The sequence below is a fragment of the Magnolia sinica genome, chromosome 10 (genome assembly GCF_029962835.1).
Source record: "Magnolia sinica isolate HGM2019 chromosome 10, MsV1, whole genome shotgun sequence".
NCBI lineage: Eukaryota > Viridiplantae > Streptophyta > Magnoliopsida > Magnoliales > Magnoliaceae > Magnolia > Magnolia sinica.
The window spans coordinates 33,932,114-33,954,430 of NC_080582.1; the positions used below are offsets into that span (position 1 = coordinate 33,932,114).

General features: G+C 37.3%; 1 non-coding gene across 1 annotated transcript; it reads right to left on the reverse strand.

Annotated features, from left to right (window-relative positions):
• Positions 1 to 21,945: 21,945 nt before the first annotated feature.
• LOC131217946 (small nucleolar RNA R71) lies at positions 21,946 to 22,052 on the reverse strand. Its single transcript, XR_009157526.1, has one exon. It is a non-coding gene; the product is annotated as a small nucleolar RNA R71 (small nucleolar RNA).
• Between the last annotated feature and the right edge of the window lie 265 nt (positions 22,053 to 22,317).

Consider the following 22,317-nt stretch of genomic DNA (forward strand, 5'->3'; position numbering starts at 1 on the left):
AGGGCTGAAATTAAGTGACGATCAACGTCAAAAGGCCCTTCTCTTGTAGAAATTTGAAAGGTTAAATTATCCTGTGAAAATGCACTAATACATGTAAACATGGATTGGGCAATGGACCGGTATGCAGGCCCACCCCAATGCAATAAGTTAACCCAACCTACAGCTTCAAGTATAGGAAGGATGTCAAAAGGTGCAATGTGATTAACATCAACAGGATGTTCAACAATAACATTACGAGATCTAATGTCCCTAACATATGATGAATCATCATTGGGAACAAGAAGATGATGTTTAGAGATAGCGGTCGATCTGAAGGAAGAAGATGGACCACGGGAAGTAGTTTTTCTACCTCTAGAAGCCATTTGCAACAAGGATTTTAAGAAAAAAGGAAGTTGCAAAGGATTGAGAAGTGGGTTTTCTCAAAACAGATTTTTCAAAATCCAAACCCCAAATTTCAATGAATTTCAAAATAGAAAGCTTCAAGAGAGAAAAGGAACCAATCTAGACACAAATATGCAAGAAAAAGAGGATTTGGAACACTAACCTTGAAGGATTTGAAGGATGGGTTCGACGAGTCGAAGTTCGGCTCCAAGGAGAAGAAAGAAGAAATGAGGAAGAAGGTGAAAAAATTCCCAATTTAAGTGAAACTCGTGTTCCACGACTGGTCGTGGGTATCTACGACCGGTCGTAGTACGACTGGTCATGTATACTCACGACTGGTCGTACAAACCCCAAAAATTAAAATTTCTTGCAATTTAAACAAAAATTGAAATTCAATCTAGCAAATATATACAATATTATACAAGAAGGCATAAATTATGAATTTAAAATGCACATGCCAAGATCAAATTTCATCTTTTTGAACCTGCTTTTATCAAGAGGTTTTGTGAAAATATCAGCACGTTGATCTTCAGTAGGAATATATTCTAGAGATATAACTTTTTCTTCTACTAATTCCCTTATATAATGAAATCTAATGTCAATATGCTTAGTACAAGAATGCTGAATAGGATTTTTTAAAATATTTATCACACTGGAATTATCACAATGTAATAACATAGAATCCTGTTTAATTCCATAATCACTTAGCATTCGTTGCATCCAAACAAGCTGTGTACATGCATTACCACTATTGATACCAGTTGTTGAAAGTGATATAGAATTTTGTTTCTTACTAAACCAGAAACTAGACAATTTCCAATGAAAAACAACCACCACCGGTTGATTTTCTATCATCTAGATTACCAACCCAGTCAAGTACCCAACTAATTGGACATTGGTTTCATGAGGATACCAGAGACCAAGATTTACAAAATTGCGACATATCTAATAATTCGCTTGACAAAGAATCAAGTGAGATTCTTTTGGATCGATTGATATCTTGCGCAAATGCCAACACTTAGAGAAATATCGGGTCTTCGTACTTAAATATAACAAACTACCAATCATACTCGATAAAGTTTTGAGTCAACATTTTTACCATTAGAGTCTTTTGATAGTTTCAGAGTAGTACTCATAGGAGTATCGAAATTTTTGCCATTCTCAAATCCAAATCTCTTGATTAGATTCAAAGCATACTTAGATTGAGAAATGAATATTCCTTCGATTGTTGCTTTACTTGCAATCCAAGGAAATAAGTCAATTCCCCAACCATGCTCATTTCGAATTATGATTTCATCAAATCTGCAAACTCAGTAGTCAAGTCAGTACAAGTTGATCCATAAATGATATCATCAACATAAATTTGTACCATTAAGATATGATCATTATGTTTTTTAACAAACAGAGTTTTATCAACAGATCCCATTTGAAAATCATGACTTAAAAGAAATTTTGTTAGTTTCTCATACCATGCCCTAGGTGCTTGTTTTAAACCATAAAGTGCCTTTTTAAGCCGATATACATGATCAGTATTTTTGGAATCTTCAAATCCCATTGGCTGTTCAACATAAACTTCTTCATGTAAATCGCCATTTAGAAAAGCACTTTTCACATCCATCTGATAGATCTTTATCTTTCTAAAACATGCAATGGATATAAATAGTCTGATAGATTCAAGACGTGCTACTGGTGCAAAGGTTTCATCGAAATCAATTCCTTCAATTTGAGTATAGCCTTGTACCACTAGTCTAGCCTTGTTTCTAATTATATTTCCACATTCGTCAGACTTATTTTTGAATATCCATTTTGTTCCAATGATGTATTTATCTTTAGGTCTTGGTACGAGATACCAAACATCATTTCTTATGAATTGGTTGAGTTCATCTTGCATCGCAACAATCCAGTTCTCATCAACAAGAGCTTCTTTTACATTAGATGGTTCAATTTGGGATGTAAAACATACATCATTACATATATCTTCAAGTTGTCTATGGGTGCGAACACCGGTGAGAGGGTTTCCAAGAATTTGAGTGGTTGGATGATCTTTAACAGTCCTCAACTCAGAATCAATCTGATTCGATGAAGTATTGGGTTTATCAATGATTAGTACTTCATCATTATCTGAATTAGAAATTGGTGTGTTTAAGTGATCATCAATGACAACATTAATGGATTCTTGAATCACACTAGTCCTTTTGTACAGGACCCTATAAGCTCGACTGTTTAAAGAATATCCTAGAAAAATACCTTCATCACTCTTCGTATCGAACTTTCCCAAATTTTCACGATCACGTAAAATATAGCATTTGTTGCCAAAAACTCAAAAGTATTTAACAGTAGGCTTTTTATTGAACCACAATTCGTAAGCCGTTTTATTATTATCTTTTCTAGTGTAGACTCGGTTAATAATATAGCAAGCTGTGTTGACTGCTTCAGCCCAAAGATTTTTAGAGAGCTTCATGCTATTCAACATGACATTAGCCATTTCTTGAAGCACCCTATTCTTTCTTTCAACAATTCCATTTTGTTGTGGAGTTTTGGGAGCAGAGAATTCATGTAATATTCCTTGGTCGGTACAGAACTTCTCAAAATTGCTATTCTCAAATTCAGATCTATGATCACTACGAATTTTACTAATTTGAGAGGATTTTTCAGTTTGAATCCTTTTGAGAACTTTTCTTACTTCTTCAAGGGTTTCAGATTTATCCCTTAAGAAGACTACCCACGTATATCTGGTAAAGTCATCAACTATTACCAGGATATACTTTTTACCACCACGACTTTCCTTTCTGGTAGGCCCTATCAGATCCATGTGGAGAAGTTCGAGTGGTCTAGATGTGGTATTTGAATTCACCTTTTTGTGTGAGTTCTTTGCTTGTTTGCCTATCTGGCACTCACCACATATTTTATCTAATTTCTGAAGTTTGGGTAAACCTCTTACAAGTTCTCGTTTGCTCAATCGATATAAATTTCGATAATGTACATGTCCAAGATGTTTGTGCCATAAATCAGTCTCGTCTGTATGGACCATGTAATATGTTTGATTAGATGAGCTGGATTCACTAATAATATAGCAATTTTCAGACGTTCTATGTCCAGTTAATATTACAGAACCCTTATTGTTTAGTATTTCACAGCTTTGATTAGAAAACCGAACATTATGGTTATTATCACATATTTGTGATATACTAAGCAAGTTGTGCTTTAGGCCTTCAACGTATAAAACATTTTTAAACACAGGAAGATTAAAAAGTTGAACCGTACCTTGGCCTATAATCTTACAGTTGCTACCATCACCAAATGTGACTGAGCCATCAGTTATATCTTTCAGATCAGAAAATAAAGATTTGTCACCTGTCATATGCCTGGAGCATCCACTGTCTAGGTACCACTTTGAATGACTTGTTGCTTTGAAAGCAGTGTGAGCAATCAAGCAGGTGACTTTAGGAACCCATTTCATAACTGTTTTGGGTTTAGGAACATAGTTGGTCTTCTTTTGTGTACATTTGTAGGAATGACCTATAGAGTTAGATTTTAAGAGCTCCTTGAGTAAATCAACTATAGATTTCGTTTCTGATTAAAGTTGACATGGCTGCTTCTAGGTTTTTGAAAAGTTTTTGAATTTCTAGAAAAATCTTGATAAGTACTTTTCCCTTTTGAGTTTGAGGACTCTCCTTTAACAAACATAGGAGGAGTATACTTTTGTTTAGGAGGTAAATTTTTATCATAGCCCAACCCGGATCGATCGCCACATTTTCTAGATCCGGATAAAAGTTTCTCTAACTTTGGATCACCTTGGGCATATTTCCATGTGTCCTTTAGACTCAGAAGAGAAGATACTTCAGTTTTAAGATTCTCAATTTCAGATTTTAAATCAACAATTAGTGAGTTTTTGAATTCCAAATCGCATTTTGATTTTTCAAAACAATCTAAAATTTGTGATTTTTCTAAGACAAGTGATTCAAAACAATTTTTGAGTTTAGAAAATTTTTCTTTTTGAATTTTAAGTTTGACAGCAATTTTACAACTTTCCTTATATAGGGCATTGTAAGCGTCTTGAAGATCATCTTTATTTTCACATTCACTATTCAGATTTTCTTCACTTGTAGAGTCATTATCTGAAAATGTGAATTTGGCTAGAGTCATAAGAGCTTTGACCTCATTGCCCGACTCAGTTTCAGAATCTTCTGATTCAGAAGAACCTTCAGAATCAGATGATTCATCCCATGTAGCCAACATACCCTTCTTCTTGGGTTTGTCCCTTTTAGGACATCTATTTGCTAAGTGCCCATATTCTAGACAGTTGTAACATTGACTATCTTTCAAAGATTTTCGAGATTTGGGTCTAAACTTCTTTTGTTATTTGATTTTTGGAAATCAACCCTTTTCTTGCTTTTGAAAATCTTGTAAATTTTTTTAGCTAAAAGAGCCATATCATCTTCTGAATCAGAATTTTCTTCTGAATTACATTTAGAAGATTTTAGTGCGATAGATTTTCCTTTAGGAGCTTTAAAGTTTAACTCGTAGGTTTGTAGTGAACCAACTAGTTCTTCTACCCTCATATTATCCGTATCACGAAGTTCCTGGATCGCAGTTACTTTAGAATTGAACCGTTCAGGAAGTGAGCGTAATATTTTTGCACACACTTTACTTTCTGGGATTTTATCGCCAAGACCCCACATTGAGTTTACAATGTCATTCAATTTAGTGTAAAAGTCCATAAACATTTCATTTTCCTCTATATTAATTTCTTCAAATCTGGTTGTGAGGAGTTGGACTTTAGATTTTTTGACAATTGTAGTACCCTCGTGTGTCATTTCTAATATATCCCAAGCTTGCTTTGCAGTATCACAGGAAATGATTCTTTTGAACTCATCCGGTGATAGTGCGCAAGTAATTGCATTTAGTGCTTTAGCATTTGCACTACTCTCACTTTTCTGAAGAGTGGTCCATTGGTAATATGGTGTGACTTTCATTGATTTTGAACCGTCAACCCCAGTAACTTCCATGATAGGAGGATTCCATTCAGTCACTGTGGCTTGCCACACATTTTCATCCATTGATTTGAGGAAGATCCTCATTCTAGCTTTCCAATAGGCATAATTGGAGCCATCAAAGGGTGGAGGCCTAGTGACTGAAAGGCTATCAAAATTTGACATCTTAAATAGCTTAAATCGTTAGCTCAGGAATTAAATCCAAGAATTAAAAAAAAAAGCTATTAGGCTTTAATACCACTTGAAAAGGCCAAGCTATATGTCCTAGAGGGGGGTGAATAGGACAATGCTAAATAAAAACTTATAACAGCGGAATAATAAAGAATATGATAGCCAAAGTGAATAACAATGCAGTAAATTAAAATGACCTCAAAATTCAGATCTTAAGAGGTTGATACAAACATTGTTCTAAGGACAACCTTACACCAAAAACAGAGTTTATGGTAGGACAACCTTATTTCTAGAAAGATCTTTATATCAAGTCTCAAATCGAAGAGGAATACAAAAATAAATATAAACTGAATTGAAATAACTTATAATCAAAAATGTATTATTCTAGGGACAGCCATACACCATAAAAATGGCAGGGCAACTTTTCTGGAACAACTTTCAAATGAAATTGAAATTCAAGCTAATAAAGGAATAGCTGAAAATAAATTCTAAACTATTACAACATTCTCACAAAGCTTGAATTAAGTGATTACAACATTCACCACCATACATACAACCCACAAAAGAATAATTAAAAATAAGAAGTATAAAATAATCAACCACAACACAAGGGTTTATAGTGGTTCGCCTGTGTGTCCACCAACTATTAAACAACAGCCACACAGAAAGCTACTCCACTCCTAATATCCTCACACAGGGGATATTAGCGTTCACTAAAAATAGGTTTTCCCAGGTTCACCCAAAACCCTTACAATTGTGTCTTTGTATGTGGGCTTACAAAATTAAAAAAACCACCACTTCTGAGTTTTCCTAGCTCTCCTCAGATAACTAATATAACAAGATTTTTCTGGCAAATCTTGAAAGAAACCAAAATAGAAAGGGATTTACAATATGTAAAATACCTGAATATCTTCTTCGTTGTAGCAGCCCGGTAGAACCAAATCAAAGTAGATGATTGAATGTCCAAGTTCAATGTCCAGTACTCGATTACAATGGTTATAGTTCTCATAGATTTTAAATTAAACCAAATAGGACTTGCCTTAATTGATTTTGATTCCAAAGAAAGGGAATAACAATTCCTCTTATCAAATCAGATTGGAATAGCAGAAACAAAATCAATTAAATAAAGCTAAGGAAAGAAGAATATTAAATAAGCACACTTAGCTTAGATGGAGCACAGAATTATCTCTCAGAAGTTCGACGAAGATTGGCTTGAATACTATAATTAATTCGATGATTTCTTCTGAGATTCGTGCACTATTTATAAGTGAGAAGATCGGGTCTTCGACTGGTCTAGAGTGCTCTTCGACTAGTCGAAGCCATAACAGATATTTGAAAAAATCGGCGGGATATACTTTGACCGTTCTACGACTGGTCATAGGTCACCTACGACTGGTCGTAGGTTTCCTTCGACTGGTCGTAGGTCCTGCAAATCTTCGCTGGACTTCGAGTCGAAGATTGTACGACTGGTCGAAGAGCAGTTGACACTGTTCTTACGATTGGTCGAACAGATTCTTGGACTAGTCCAAGGCTAACAGATTTTATCCGGAATTTGTAACAAACTCACGACTGGTCGAGGAATATCTTAGACTGGTCGAAGCAAGTCTAGGACTAGTCGAAGAAGACCTAGGACTAGTCGAAGAACAGACCAATCACATGTAAAATAAACATTCGGTTTATGTATCCGAAATGACCTACTTCTAAGGTCAACATATGGTCAATCAAACCTCAATCATGAAGTATGGACATTGAAACATTAGGAACAAGTGACCTTGAAGTATAAGCCTTGTAATCTTGATGTAGATCAAACCTTGATGTAGCTCAATCTTGAAAGTGTACAAACTGCCTTGAACTCTTCTTGAAGTCTTGCAGCTTGAGTCTTGTCTTGTGAGCAGTTCTTTCAGTCAAGATTGATCCTTGTACTTGTGAGCTTTGCTTGATGTGAGCTTAGCTTGTTCATGAATGTTGATCTTTGAGAGAGCTTCACTTAAGCAAGTTATATATAACATAACAGTGATTTTGTCATCACAAATTTGACAACAGACAGGGATAAAAACTATAGCACTTACAAAATGTAAGCATATGAAATGCTTGAATTTAAATAACATGGAATGTAACTTGCATAAAGGAAATCATGCGCATCAATAGGAGTGTTGAGAATCACTTCCCAACGCCCGCAATTAGTGTAATAAGTTACACTTTAGATCATTCATGCATTTCTACAAACACTTAGCATACATGGAACAACATACATGACGTATGTTGAAATACATGCATTTTGACAATTCCTTTTACCAAGGAGTTGTCATACATGCATCTAGCATACATACATGACAAATAATCATGGCAAACATAAGTGCATATTTTATACGTATACGGTACTTTATAAATACACATAGAATACACAAATCTCAATATAGCACATGCATATCAGGAAAGCAACGTAAACACAACATTTGGCATGTGAAATCTCACCATAACAAGAATAAATCACTAACTGGCATTGAAAGCCTTGAAAACCATAACCTATACACTTAAAGTCCGCACCTTAAGCAAGGAAAGAAACACCGAACTGATTTAGACGAGTTGTCTTCGTCAACGAAAGGTCGAACTTAAGCTCATTAACCATGGATCTAGGTCAGGCGGAGTTTTCGTACCGACCGAATCTTCAGATCAGCCGTGGCGGACCACACTCAATTCAACGATCACTGAATCTCGATCAGGTCCACAAGCACAAGGATATGCCTGGGCCACCTTCCCTGATCAGAGGGTGAAATTGGGTCAGAATCCAACGGTCAGATAGCTTAAAATCGTAGCGCAATCGACACGACTAAGATTTCATAAAAACTTAATAAATATCCAACCGTTCTCACACTCTTCACTCCGAACTCAATCAAATTGACCCAGAACATCAGATGGACTTGATTTTCGAGGTGATGGTCAAGCCCAACTCGGTGACCGCAACAGCCTAAGATCATCGCTATCGGACTTTCGACGTGCGGTTCAGGTCCGATCCAGATCTTTCAAAAATTCTCCAGAACAACTGGATTTAGCGATGGATCCCAGATTTCAGAGTAATGTAGCGCTAACTAATCTACAAGTTTTGAGCCATGCAGATACAATTTAAAGTAATTGATGCGAATTTCACAAGCAATCGAGTATAGCGCTAATTACCCCAAAAACAACTACTAAGGAAAGATTAGCACAAAAATTTCTAAGGTCGTTACAGGATATCCCGAAGACAGCCTTTGGGACGCGCTACGGTCATTTTGAGTTCCAGGTCATATCCTTCAGACTGACTAATGCGCTCGCAGTATTCATGCAGTTGATGAACGAGGTCTTCAGTCCGTATCTCGACCAGTTTGTTGTGGTGTTCATCGACGACATTCTGATATATTCAATGACTCGTGAGGAGCATGAGCAACATCTAGAGATTACCTTGCAGACCCTCCGTGCATACCAGCTTTACGTAAAGTTGGAGAAGTGCGAGTTCTAGCAGGAAGAGGTAAAGTTCCTCGGTCATGTTATGATGAGGCAGGGTGTCACTGTAGACCCTCGAAGAATGATGTCGTACATCAGTGGGCCAGCCCACAAACGTATCTGTGATCCACAGTTTCCTTGGTTTGGCAGGCTACTAGCGACATTTTATTAAGGGATTCTCTCGCATTGATGCCCCATTGACCAGGTTGACTAGGAAGGGTGCTGAGTTCATTTGGAGCGACGCTTGTGAGCAGGCATTTATGAAGCTGAATGACCGCCTCACATCCGCTCTTGTCCTCGCTCTTCCCTCTGGGAGTGATGGATTTGTTGTATTTACCGATGCCTCGCGAGTTGGTTTGGGTGCTGTCCTGATGCGACACGGGAAGCCGGTGGTTTATACGTCTTGCTAGCTCAAGGTTCATGAGCTAAACTACCCCACACATGATTTGGAGCTGGCAACATTTGTCTTTGCCTTGAAGGTGTGGAGGCACTATCTTTATGGGGTGAGGTTCGAGCTCTTCTCCAACCACAAGAGCTTGAAGGTGGAACCCACCAGAGTGTATGTGTTTCATCAATGTGGTCCAGCCATAGGGCTGGCTGCTAAATGGCTAATGGCCCCCCACCAAAATGTATGTGTTGTATCAATGCTGTCCAGCCATTTAGCTGGGTTGCTGGACGGCCAGTAGGCCCCACCCTTGATGTCTGGGTTATATCCAAACCGTCCATTCAATTGGTGGGCCATGTGTGTGGACCCCACCATGATGCATGTGTTGCATCCAATCTGTCCAACCATTTTGAAAGCCCATTTTAAGGCTTGAGATTAAAAATAAGGCAGATCTAGGATTAGGTGGACCACCCTATAGAATCAGTGGGTTTGACCATCCACCATTAAAATCCCTTCAGGTCAGTGTGACCTTATGATCAGATTGGATGGGAAATAAATGTTATCGTGAGCCTTAAGAATTTTAATGGTGGAAAACCATTATCACCGCTTTTATTTGGTTGTGGCCCATTTGATGTACATATGGGGCCCAATTGGTGTGGCCCATCTGACATACATAAGGCCCATGTTATGAGGCCCATTCAATGTATTTGTGGCCCGTTGTTGAGGCCCACTTTGATATATATGAGGCCCATGTTACGAGGCCCATTGGGATGTATTCAAAGGCCCATGGGATATGGCCCATTGCAATGTACATAGCAATGTACATAAGGCTCATTGATGCGGGCCACTTGATTTATATAAGGCCTATATGAGGCAGCCCATTTGATATATCTGAGGCCCATGGGTCGAGGCCCAATGGGATGTCCTTAGGGTCCATTGCAATGTGTGATTCGTCCATGGGTTGTGTAATGATTTTTTATGGCGAGCCATGCCTCGGGAGCAATGTTAGTTTGACGTCCACATTGTAAGAATAATGTTGGTTTAATGTCCGCATTATAAATCTCCCTAGGGCCCATTGATAGGCCCATACTTGTTGTGTGTAGGCCATCTAGGCCCATCTTCATTGTAAGGACAGTTAATCACTTTATAACATGCTTAGTATAACTCCATGATTCATGCCCATATGCATCATATGTATGCTTGATATGAGGGATGTTAGATTATATCATAAGCCGTTGGGCTGAGACATTTATGGGACTCCTTGTGAGACAGAGTACCCCCACATGAGCGCGTGGTACGCGTAGGATTACTACATGATTTGATGGTGTGACTCATGCATCCCGCATATGTGTGACTTGATCATTATACGCCCTAGCGACATCATGGCCGTGACTCCACAGGTACAACGTGGATGGCCGTATCGGATACCGAAAATACTTGATTTTAGCACTGTAGGCACTTAGGATGTTCTTGTGTGAAAGTCCAAAAACCTTTTTAGTACCAAGAGTTGCTCCAACGTCTAGACCAAGTGGATACACGAGCACCCGAGTATCGAATACCAGTAAGCCACATCTCTCACTGTGTCGTGGTCGGTTAGAAGGGGGTGTGGCCTTATCCGCCCGAGTAAGGGGGCTATAAGCTAGGCTAAGTTTGACCAGCTCATAAATGAGTCTGTTATCGATGAGCCGGGTAGGTATTGGCAGACTACTGGTCAGGTGGTTAGTAAGGACTATTCCCCTTGCTTGGTTGTGCAGCTAAGGAGGAGGCAGTTAGTGTGAAGTGTATTAAACCCCGGTGATATCCCAAAGAGGAACTGTATTGGTATATGTACTTGATGAGTACTGACATGCTTGCTTTGCATCTTGCATATGACATTTGGCTATATAGGTCTTGCATCGCATGGTCTTGGTATGACCGATAGCATTCATGTCTTGCATCACATGGCTTTGGTACAATTGATATCATTGTGGACTTACCCGTATATTTCCGCATTACTCTGATATTGTACACTTGGTGCTTGCCTTGCGCACACACTTACACCATCCTTTAAGCTTTTATAAGCTTATGCACGACCGTTGCGTGCATGTGGCATTAGATAGCCGCAGCGCTGAGGTAGGAGCACACGTCCGATTATTTTGGAGTTTTGATCACCCTGTATATCCCTTCCCGCATTGTACTTAAAGTTTTTGATATAGTAGATATGTGGTGATGTTGTTTTGTGACTTGGTTATGCTTGTGGTTATGCTCCATTATAAAAAAAAAATCATGCTGAAAATCCTCCTTGTAGGATCCCAGGATCGAAATCTGGCATGTAAGTGTCGGGATCCGAGAATGAGGCACTACGGAGGCTGTCGGCACTAGATTCCGCGATCGGAAATTTTGTGAGCCCGTTTTTTGAGTTTGGGGCATGACATAAGATCCATACTTTGCCTTGGTAATTCTTGAGCATTAAATCCATACTTTTAACATTCTTTTCAATCCAAGTTCCCAAATTCACCTTGCATTGCAAATATGTATAAAAGGTACCCATTAAGCATTATCATGTTCATAAAACCAAGATATAAACAGGGAGAAGTATGTAATATTTAATACTCAACACACTCACCAATCAGCATTTTACTAGTCCCGAGCAAAACATGAGTGAAGAAATCCTCAATTGTCGATGTTCAAACCTTTCTCAGAAATCAATCCGTTGTGCAATCAAGTCTGAGTGAGAAGAATTAAGACGAGAAAGTGAGATTTTGAAAACCTAGAGCTGAATCATTTAAGCAATCAATCAGATACGTTCTTTATCATTTACTTAAGAGCATAAATTCATATATCAAGTTTTTCAATGTGCTTAGTGAATAGCAACTTACTTTCCATAAGAATACTATCATTTTATAATGTTAATCATGTTTACCATATCAAGATTAGTTGAAAACTCAAGTACTGATTCCGAACTTTTCACATTTTCCTTCTTTTTTCAATTTTTAATTTTATATTGACGGTCTCTTTTATTCAATTAGTCTTTTCAACTTTTCAGTTTTCTCATTCTTTTTCAGTCTTTACATCATATATGACCTTTTTATCAATCTTCTGTTTTTTAACTGGTTCTTTTCATCTTTTTAAGGTGGATAAAATTCTCTAGACTCAATTCTCAATATCTATCAATGATGCACATGCTAACCATTAGAAATTCTAGCATTATTCACAGGAAACAAATTGAATGTGTCTTTATGATTTAAATCAATTATGATATTAAAACCTCCTCTTAATCAATTAGATGCAAGAACCTAGGTGATAGTCTACTTAGTTGATCAAACTCCAACAATTCAAATTTTAATTTCTATCTTATCATCATACAAGAGCAATCTTAAATACATAAATTATCATTTTTCGAAAAGGTTTTTAACTTGAAAATTTGAAAATTTTCACAAATTTTGCTCAAAACAAAGAAAACACTGATTAGTTTACCTAATCCACACCCTTCAACTTAAAATATACATTTTTCTCAATGTATAAACATATGCAATAAGAGCAAAATTGAGAGCAATAAAAATAAAGGGGAGTAGAAGAAGAGTACCTGTGAAGTAAATATGATCTTCTAATAAAATGTGGTTCTAGTGACTAAACTAAATCGCGAAAAGCAAACAAATCCTAAGAAAGCAAATAAATTTTAATCTTAAACTAGGAAAGTAGGGAAAAACTACTAAATCATGCAGCAAGGTTCCTCCTCCAACCAGTATCTTGATAAATTTCTTAGTAGGTTTCTTAACAAGATAATCCAAAAGCCATTTTTGCAGTGGGCTTGAATGCCCTAAAGCATGAATGTCCAGAGAAAAAAAAACTTTTTAATCCCCTAAGGGATCCAAAATATATACGATTCACCTGTAACAGAAAAGTTTTCAATGTTAGTACATCGTGGAGAATCAGAGACTACAAGTAGGTGAAATTCAAAAAAAAAATCTCATTAAGTAGTATATTCTCAATACATTCTGAAGTTTCAGACTTCAGTTCAAATTTCAGTTCCTCCTCCTTTAATGGTAAACATTTAGGATCTATGAAAGGAGGTTCTTTAGAATAAGGATTCCCTCGATCAGTAACAACTACTGAGGTATTGTCTTGCAAGGCATCCATTGTTTCTTTTATCATGTTATGATTAGAATCTCCAAAGTATGGCAAGCAAACTCTTAAAGAGTTGAGAGATTCAGTTAAGAGGGGCTCATTTTTCACATTAAGATCTGTGATAATATGCCAAATGACTCCATGTTTATTTTAGAATAGAAAGAAGCATATTCTCTTGCTCTTCATCTTGGTGAGAGTAAATCATCATCGAATACATCTCGCCTTGCCCTATATAGACAGATTGAGAATCAGTAGGTGAAGATTTGATGTGAAGACTTGGTTCCTTAATACTAATCGGTAGAAGCTTTGTATTGTCCAAGGGGGGCTGATCAAATGTCAGCATCTACTGGGTAGTTTCAAATATCGAAGTCATATTAAGTGAGTCATCCATCTCCCTAATCATATCATAATCCAAATTAGGGGAATGGGCCGAGCACACCTCAAAAGAATCATGTGATTCAATTGAAAGGGGCTCATCCTCCACATTGGAATCATGCATGTCATATAGGTGGAGCAGGTCAACATCATTATATTTGAAAAATACCCATGTCTCTTGATCATAACTTTGGACTACTGAGATCGACTCTTCGGGAAATTGAACCATATACTTATTAACACAATTTAACTCCTCATTCTCAATTTTAGTATTCTCCACAAGCGAGTTAGGATCACTTTCCTCACCTTGTGTTTCTAGATTGGGTTGAGGCTGGGTTAATCTAGCCTCTTTCTCCTCATTGAGGCATGATTCAATCACTTCTATTAATTTTTAAATCTCCGCTACGAATTATATGGCATATTGATTAATTGTTCTTGTGCATCTATGTATTTCTGAAGTGAATCCTATTGGATTGTTGATGGTTGGATCTCAAAGATATGGGATCCAAGAGGATAGTCACTAGAATCAATTGTTAGTTCATCTCTCCAATGTTGATGTTTTCACTGATCATAGTCATACGGATCATATGTGGGAGGGTTTGATGGTTGTTGGTATATGTTATCACCCATAATATAATCATGAATAGTTTTCTTCTTGTTTGATGGGTGATAATTGTCCTCACTCCAATAATCTTGTAATGAATTCTTAATCCATGGAGTGTAATTATCCTCCCACATATGATCATGTATAGACTTCTTAACCGGTTGAGCATTATATTCTGGTCAGTTCTTAATAATGGTTTTTAAAAAAAATTGAGACATGTTGTTTCCTAACATAATCATCTAATAACCCTTCCTGATATCTCTCATCTTCTAGAAGTAGATTAGGTGTCCACTTGTATATATATGGTAAAACCCTAAATCTAAATCTAATCCTAAATTCATATATATATATATATATATATATATATATATATATATATATATATATATATATATATATATAAATCCTACTATTTCTTTCTTTTGGAAAGTAAGTAAAGGGAGTAAGGAAGGGTTTTGCCAAAAAGAGGAACTATATCTAGATGGTCCTACAAAGCAAATAAACGATGTTAGTAATGTTAGAGAGAGAAAAAAAAATAAGAAAAACCCTAAAAAAATTCTTAAAACTGAAAAATACTAAAAACCCTAGATTAGAAAAAAATAGAAAACAAGAAAAATCTAACCTAAAACAAAAAACAAACCTAAAACAACCTAAACCTAATCATGTTCAATGTCAGTCCCCGACAACGACACCAAAAACTTGTTCACAATCCCAAGTGTAGAGTCACGATATAGTAATAACTTGGTAAGAATGAGGTCGAATCCAAAAGGAATAGGGAACACGGTTGAAAACTAATCTAAGTCTAACTTGGTTTGTCTAGGTTTTTAATCTAGCGATTTAGAAAAAGGTTTTGAAATAATAAAGAAAAAAGACTAAAGATCCAAGAATTCACCTATAGTAATCTCAATATTAATCTACTTGATTCAATGATAGCTCGATTGGAATTGAAGTCCTTGTTGAGGGTCAAATATTGCATATTATCCCCCATTTATTACTTGGTTTTATGAACATGATAATGCTTAATGTTCCATTTTAATCATGTTTGTGTTGCAAGGTGAATTTAAGAGCTTGGATTGAAAAGGATGCTAAAAGCATAGATTTAATGCTTAAGAATCATCAAAGCCAAGGATGAATCTTATGAGACCAAGAATGAAGAATTCACATGCCAAAGATCCAAGAAAACTAGGTGAGGAATGAAGAGCATTGAAGACTTGAAGTGAAGAAAATGAACCTAAAAATCTGCCTCCTTCGACTAGTCCCTTGACTAGTCAAAGATTCCTTAACTCGAACTCCAACAACAAAATCCTCTAAAATCCCATCATCCTTGACCAGTCGAAGGAAACCCTCGACCAATCGAAGGTTCCCTTGACCAATCGAAGGTTTTCCTTGACCAGTCTAAGGTTATGCAGACAGCACACAGACTGCGTAAATTTGAGGCGGTTTTTGAATTTTTCCAACTCGGTGCAAAAGTTAGAGTTGTAAAACTATAAATAGGAGGCCCTAGGATATTCCTAGACATATTCTAGGGTTTAAGGAGTGGAACAAAAGCATGGAGAAGCCGTCGCCAAGAGTTTTTTTTTTCTTTTTTCTTAGTTGTTTTTATTATTTTCTTAAGAGATTTTAGTTCAATCATGTTTATGATTGGCTAAACCTCTTAGCTAGGGCTAAGAGGTGAAGCTTGTAGCGTGATTAGGATGTTTGCTTTGTTTTGATTCATGTTTTAGTGAACTCTCTTGGATTCTAGTTTGATTATGAAGGAATATTTTTAGTTTTTAATGGTTTATTGTGATAAATTACAATAGATCTGTGATAGCTTGAAATATCTTCTTTTTCCTGAATTAACATTGTAAAATTAGGAAATTTCATTATTCACCATCGTCCCTTGGGCATGGTAGGATGATGGAATCCTTCCTAACCTTCACAATTCTCTTATGATTGGTTGTGGGATTGGTAAATCCTGTTGTTTACCTTATCTCCTGGGCATGGTTAGGTGATAGAATCACTTCTAAATCCTCACAAATCTCATCCATTGATGATTAGATCCATGAGAAGTTTAGAGATCTGACAATTCTCTTCTTACCAATTGGATTGGATAAGACTCTGATTCTAGTTGTATCCTTGAATCATGCAAGGTAGCATCCTGAGAACCTATAAGTGGATCCTTATCACCCTAATTCCCACCTTTGAATTTCTTAAGTTTTTCATTAAATTCCTCACAATTACTCTCTATACTTCCATATTTAGGTTTTCATCTTTTTCTAGTTCTAGTGCTAGTTGCTTTCAAAATACTCAAGAGATTAGTCCCTGTGGATTCGACCTCAGTCTCACCAAAATTATTACTACATCGCGACCCTACACTTGGGGTTGTGAACAGTCTTATCCTATCCAATCGGATGATGGAGCAGTAAAAATAGAATCTAAACTTTCATTGGATTAGTTCACACATGAAGATCTATTGCATTGATTGGAAAGGATTCTTTCATCATACCATGCCCAGGAGACAATGGTGAACAACAGGATTTACCAATCTCCACAACTTTAAATAGATTAAGAAGATATCAAAAGCCTCCACATAATCTACTGTAATCGAAGTTACCATAAATCATATAAAACTAGAATTATTCCTAAAATCAAACTGAAAATCAATGAAGTTCAACATAAACTTGAATCAAAACAAGATAAACATCAAAATAAACTATAGGTTTCATCCCTTAAACTTACCTAAGAGATTAGCCTAAGAAGACTAACATCTTAGAAGAAAAATAAAAAGATCTACTAGAACCCGTAAAGAAATCGAATCAGAAGAACATTGTCGGCACTCCACCTAGGCCTTCTCTCCCTTTCCAAACCCTATAATATACTTTGGGACATCCTTAGGACTCCTATTTATAGTTGTGAAACACCTGTTGAGGCACAAAAAATATTCCATCTCATTACATGTCCATTGCATTGGTTAGAGAATTTCATGAGTGAATGAGGGTATTTTGGTAAAAATGGGTGAATGAGGGTATTTTGGTAAAAAGGAATGAAGGAGGGTATTTTAGTATAAAGGAGTGGAGAGGGTTATTTTAAGAAAGAAGGAGGAATGGAAGTTACCTTGTATTAAGGAAGGAGTGGTTGAACACCATTATTTAAAGAAAAAGTTGGTGAACACCACTGGTTAAGGAAGAAGGTTGGGAGTTGTATAAAGGGAGAAGTGGTGGTGATCACCACTGTTTAAGGAAGTGAATCTGGGAGGCCTATAAATACCCCCTCCTCACTCTTCATTTGGACAAGAGACAAAAGGGAGAGAAGTCAGGATAAGAAAGTGGAGAGGTTCGTCCGCCCATGCCATTTGAAGAGAGGTTGTGCGTAGGATGGGGTGTGCGGCGCACAACCTATTCACAGCACAACACCCTCCCTATTCACCGTACAACACCCTTCATGAGATTTGCGCACAGGGCCTTCTATGGGATTTGCCCACAATGCACTTTCAAAGGGATTTTGTCCCAACACCACCTCTTTCTCTCATGTCCTAAAGAAAACTCCATTGTGCGCCACTTTGAAAGGATGTTGTCCTAACTCCTTCCATTATGCACCACTTTGAGTGGATTCATGTCTTAAGAGGAATTCCATTGTGCGCCATTCCTTATTGTGCACCAATCCCCATTGTGCACTGATTTGAATGGGAAGAGAATTGTATTGCCCACAACACCTCTTCCTCCCTTGTCTTAATCCAGTGCACAACACCACTTTTCTCTCTCTCCCTTGTACTGATACTTGCGCACAACGCCACTTTAGCCTCCATGCACCACTTATAAAGGAGCTTTGTGCACTCCTTTGTGCTTTTGTCTTGAAGATATTCCTCCATGCGCCACTTCACGTGGAATGTTGTCCTAAAGATATTCCTCCATGCGCCACTTCATGTGGAATGTTGTCCTGAAGACAAGCATTTCATGTCTTAATGCAAGCCTCCATGCGCTACTCCTTATGGAGATTGTCTTAATGCAAGGTTTTTTATGTCCTAATGCATGGGTTCTGGACCGTATTCCATGCTCTCTTGTCCACATTTCAAGGGTTGTATGCTCCACATTTCAAGGGTTGTGCGCTCCACATTTTAAGTGTTGTGCAATCCACATTTCAAGGGTCGTCTGCTCCACATTTCAAGAGTTTTGCGCTCCACATTTCAAGGGTGTGCACTTCACATTTCAAGGGTTGTCCACTCCACATTTCAAGGGTTGTACGCTCCACATTTCAAGGGTTTTGCGCTCCACATTTCAAGGGTGTGCACTCCACATTTCAAGGGTTGTCCGCTCCACATTTCAAGGGTTATGCGCTCCACCTTCAGAGGAAAATGAAGGAAATGTGAAGTACTAAAAGAGAATCCCAGAAGAAAGAAGAGTTTGTTCATATGACTGAAAGGATAAATGAAAAGATGATCAATGCCCATCATACAACCAAATCAAGGGTTTCAAGTCCGCACAACTAATCTGCTTTTGCGATGAATATCAAAAGCGTCGAGATACTGCCAAAATCGTCATAAGACTGCCTTCTATTTCATTCATTATGTTGCATTGATTGTACTCTGTTTTCAGAATCAAGGGAATCCGAGGATGTCAATGAACTCAGACTGAAAAAGATATCTTGTGATCAATGTTTTCTCATTCTTTCTTTGTTATCATTGAATGCAATCCTCCAAATCGAATGCCTTTGTTTCTTGTCGAAACAACACCATCTTTCGCACCACCTTAGATTTTTTGCAATCAGACCATGAAACCACCTCAAATTTACGCAACTGCTTTACGCATCGATCAGACTGAAGTCACCTTTAGTCGGATCAAAGTCGAGTTTGCATCATGACAGGATTCTATTTTAGCAGTTGCCCGATTTCAGTTGGACCAATCTTAAGTTTCGATCATACTAAATTAATCCTCGGTCAAACCGAATTAACTCCGAAATTCATCATTCTTCGCTAGAGCTTTTTGTGTACTTTCGGTCTCACCGAATCCTTCCTTTGGTCAGAGTGAACTTGGATTCAATCGAACCGAATTATCCTTCGATCGAACCAAATTAGCATTGAATTTCATTGTTAGTTACTGAACTATTTTGTGCGATTTTGGTCGAACCAAAGTTGGCTTCAGTCGGACTGAACCCATCTGTTTTCTGCTGCGGATTAAAGAATGAAGAATGCACATACTGAAGATCTAAGAAAATCAAGTCAAGAATGTAGAAAATCGGAGTTTTGAAGTGAATTTGCGTGATCCTCAACCAGTCCTGGCTCTGGCTCGACTAGTCTTGCGTACGCTTGACCAGTCTTAGACTCTACTTGACCAGTCCTGGCTCGACCAGTCGAGCTGCCTCGACTTGAACTCCAGCAACTAAAATCGGTAAAATCAAGTCATCCTCGACTAGTCGAAGGTGACCCTCAACCAGTCGAGGGTTGTCCTCGACCAGTCCTAGGTTACGCAGACAGCACACAAAGTGTGGAAATTTGAAGCAGTTTTCAAAATTTTCCAACTCGGTGCGAAAGTCTAAGGCGTAAAACTATAAATAAGGGTCCCTAGGGCATCCCTAAGCATCATCTAAGGTTCGACGAGTAGAGAAAAGGCATGGAGAAGCCGTCACCAAGAGTTTTTCTTCCCTTTCTTTAGTAGTTTTTATGTTTTTCTTAAGAGATTCTAGTTCAATCATGTTTATGGTTGGCTAAACCTCTTAGCTAGGGCTAAGAGGTGAAGCTTGTAGCGTGATGGGATGTTTCTATTACTTTGATTCATGTTTATATTGAACTCTCTTTGATTCTAGTTTGATTATAAGGAATACTTTTAGTTTTTAATGATTTGTTGTGACTCAAATGACAATAGATCTGCAATAGCTTTGAATATGTTCTTTTCATGTATTGAGATTATGAAATTCAAAAATTCCGTTGTTCACCATCGTCCCTTGGGCATGGTTGGGTGATGGAATCCTCCCTAACTTTCACAATTCTCCCAGATTGGTTATGAGATTGGTAAATCCTATTGTTTGCCTTGTCTCATGGTCATGGTTTTGTGATGGAATCACTTCCAGTTCTCACACCTCTCATCTATTGAGAACTAGGTCAAAGGTAGTTTAGATTTGATTTTACTAAGATATCTTCTAATTGGATAAGATGGGATTCCGATTCCAATCGTGTGACTTGAAACAAGCATAGATCCCCCTGATCTCTATAAGTGGATCCTTGGAAACCCTAGTTTCCCACCTTCGAATTTATTAAGTTTTTTCATTAAACCTCTCAAAATTACTCTTAAATATTTCAGATTTAGGTTTTCATCTTTTTGTAGTTCTTCTTCTAGTTGCTTTCTGAAAACAAATGAGATTAGTCCCTGTGGATTCGACCTCAGTCTCACCGAGATTATTACTACATCGCGACCCTACACTTAGGGTTGTGAACAAGTTTTTGGCGCCGTTGTCGGGGATTAACGGTTGCATTTTTCTAAGAGTATCCCGTTTTAGAATTAGGTTAAGATTAGGGTTTTTCTATTTTCTATTTTTATATTAGGGTTTTTTTTTTATTTTTAGAAACTTTTTAATTTTAGGATTTCGTAGAAACTAACTTGCTTTCTAATTCTAGGTTTAGAACTTTCTTAATCAATTTTTAGAAACTTTCTATTTTCTATTTTTTTAGAAACTTTCCTTTTTCATTTTTAGAAACTTGTTTGCTTTCTATTTTTATTTTTAGGAACTTTCTAATTTTAGAATTTCAGTTTTTAGAAACTGACTGGTTTTGTTTTGTTTTGCAGGATTTTAATTAGGAACTTCCAATTTGGTAACTTCTTCCCAATTCCCTCTCTCTTTCTATTTCTAGATTTCTATTTCCTTTCTCTGTTTTAGGTTTAGGTTAGAATCTGAAATTGAGGGCTGAGAGTGTTTCATTCCCAAGTGGGTTTGTGACAACACTCAACGTCTTTTGAGTGAAGGAGGATTAGTTGATGGGTTATCTATCCATTACAGGATTAGACACCACTCTAGACCATCAGAGTTAATTGAAGTGATTGCTGCAATCAACCAGGAAAACAACCTTAACCTAGGGTTGAGAAAGTCTAGGATGAGAATGAGGTGCATCAAGCACCCCCGCATCGTGCTTTGTGAGATTATTTACAACCGGCGGGGGTGAGCACGCCCTCATGTATAGTTTTTCTAGAAAATATGGGACACATGGATATCAAGCCAAGGGTGATCCAACTCCTTCTAAAATTCCATGGACTTAATCTGAAAGTCCATATTTGCATCTGAAAGAGTTTGAAGAGATCATAGCTACTTTATATTTTCCTAACGTGTCTGAGAACATGGTCAGACTAAAACTCTTTTCCTTTTCTTCGAAAGAGAAAGCTAAAACGTGGTTGCATTCACTATATCCCAAATCTATTGGCACATGGAATGACATGATAAGGGAGTTCATAAAGAAATTTTTTCCACATTATAAAACAAATACCCTTAGAAAGTCAATCATGAACTTTGCCCAAAAGAAGGATGAAACATTCTTCTAATGTTAGGAGCGGTTCAAGGATCTTGTCAGTTCACGCCCACAGCACGGTTTTGAAACGTGGCATATTACACACTTTTTCTATGATGGATTGACATCTTCCATGCGCCAATTGGTTGAGACAATGTGCAATGGGGAATTCATGAATAAAAATGTCAATGATGGGTGAGACTACTTGGATAGACTTGCGGAAAACGCACAATCATGGGACACTTACCCAAAATCAAGCACCACTTCTAGGCCCACTCAATCAAAGGAGAGAGGTGGATTACACCTTCTGAAGGAGGATGATGATATTAATGCTAAAGTGTCTAATCTC